Genomic DNA, 2,391 nt, shown 5'->3' with positions numbered 1-2,391 from the left:
TTTCTGCTTTGCCGTTACTTTGTGGGCACCTTGGTGATGATGTAACGTGTTTGAATCCATATGACCGACTGAAAAGAATAAAATCAGCTGATGCATAAGCTGGGACATTATCCGTTATCATCACTTCAGGTATACTGTATCTAGCGAATTCCTGCTTGCAGATGTTAATGATGATTGTGCTTTTGATGTTTTTTACCTTTTCCACTTCGATGAAGTTGGAATAGTAGCCCACAAGTACAATGTACCGTTCCGAATCAAATTAAAAAAGATCAGAGCCCACTTTTTGCCACGGCCTCTGTGGGATGTCATGTCCTATCATGGGCTCTTTGCAGTTCCTTCTCCTGAACGTATTGCATACTGGGCACTTGGAAATTAGGTCAGTGATTTGCACCGACATGCCAGGCCAGAACATTATGTCTCTTGCGAGTCGTTTGTTTTTTTCAATGCCTTGGGGACTGGTGTGGAGTTTGTGTAACATGAATTTTTGTTTACTTTGTGGAATGACAATGCGGTTACCTTTTAGGAGTACGTCATCTTCGACAGTCAGTTCATCACGATAATCCCAGTAAAGTTTTGCCTGGTCAGGTAAGTCATGCTTGTCTTCAGGCCAGCCATTTAGGACAACATTTTTAACAATGGGCAAAATGGAGTCATTTCTTGTTTCTGTTTTTATGTCCGACAGACGTGATGGTGTGAGGGGCAGTGAAGCAACGGTGCACACTTGTCATCATCACATCATCAGCTGTGTCAACATCTGTGTGGGACTGATAATTTCTGCTTAAAGCGTCAGCTATGTAGAGCTCTGTTCCTTTTTTGTATGTCACTGTCATGTCAAATTTCTGAAGTTTTAGGAGCATTTTTTTGGAGTCTGAGAGGAGTGTCAGCTAGGGGTTTTTTCATGATCATTTCTAAAGGCTTATGGTCGCTTTCTACTCTGAAGCGTCTGCCAAATATGTACTGATAACATTTTTCACATCCAAATACAATAGCTGCCAATTCTTTTTCAATTTGTGCCCAACGCTTCTGTGTTTCAGTGAATGCTTTGGAAGCAAATGCTATAGAGCAGTTGTTTTGAAGTAGCACAGCACCTACCCCACAGCTGGATGCATCTACACTGAGCGTCACTGGCATTGCTGGATCATAATACGGCTCGCATTCCACAAGGTTGTAAATGTATCGGGGTACCATGAAACCAGGGTCTTGTTCGGCGTCCTGGGGTGTTACAAAGTATTTGTGAAATCTAGCTAACAAAATATATATTGTGTGTTGGAGTGTTCCAGACGCTACAGACATTATCCGTTATCATCACTTCAGGTATACTGTATCTAGCGAATTCCTGCTTGCAGATGTTAATGATGATTGTGCTTTTGATGTTTTTTACCTTTTCCACTTCGATGAAGTTGGAATAGTAGCCCACAAGTACAATGTACCGTTCCGAATCAAATTAAAAAAGATCAGAGCCCACTTTTTGCCACGGCCTCTGTGGGATGTCATGTCCTATCATGGGCTCTTTGCAGTTCCTTCTCCTGAACGTATTGCATACTGGGCACTTGGAAATTAGGTCAGTGATTTGCACCGACATGCCAGGCCAGAACATTATGTCTCTTGCAAGTCGTTTGTTTTTTTCAATGCCTTGGGGACTGGTGTGGAGCTTGTGTAACATGAATTTTTGTTTACTTTGTGGAATGACAATGCGGTTACCTTTTAGGAGTACGTCATCTTCGACAGTCAATTCATCACGATAATCCCAGTAAAGTTTTGCCTGGTCAGGTAAGTCATGCTTGTCTTCAGGCCAGCCATTTAGGACAAAATTTTTAACAATGGGCAAAATGGAGTCATTTCTTGTTTCTGTTTTTATGTCCGACAGACGTGATGGTGTGAGGGGCAGTGAAGCAACGGTGCACACTTGTCATCATCACATCATCAGCTGTGTCAACATCTGTGTGGGACTGATAATTTCTGCTTAAAGCGTCAGCTATGTAGAGCTCTGTTCCTTTTTTGTATGTCACTGTCATGTCAAATTTCTGAAGTTTTAGGAGCATTTTTTTGGAGTCTGAGAGGAGTGTCAGCTAGGGGTTTTTTCATGATCATTTCTAAAGGCTTATGGTCGCTTTCTACTCTGAAGCGTCTGCCAAATATGTACTGATAACATTTTTCACATCCAAATACAATAGCTGCCAATTCTTTTTCAATTTGTGCCCAACGCTTCTGTGTTTCAGTGAATGCTTTGGAAGCAAATGCTATAGAGCAGTTGTTTTGAAGTAGCACAGCACCTACCCCACAGCTGGATGCATCTACACTGAGCGTCACTGGCATTGCTGGATCATAATATTTGAAAGTAGCTGTTTACTACCACAGACTTCAACGAGCTTACTTCGGAGCTCGCAATTA

The sequence above is a fragment of the Sinocyclocheilus grahami genome, unplaced genomic scaffold (genome assembly GCF_001515645.1).
Source record: "Sinocyclocheilus grahami isolate Dianchi unplaced genomic scaffold, SAMN03320097.WGS_v1.1 scaffold2839.1, whole genome shotgun sequence".
Taxonomy (NCBI): domain Eukaryota; kingdom Metazoa; phylum Chordata; class Actinopteri; order Cypriniformes; family Cyprinidae; genus Sinocyclocheilus; species Sinocyclocheilus grahami.
The sequence above is the reverse complement of the archived record's forward strand: the minus strand, read 5'-3'. Positions refer to the sequence as shown.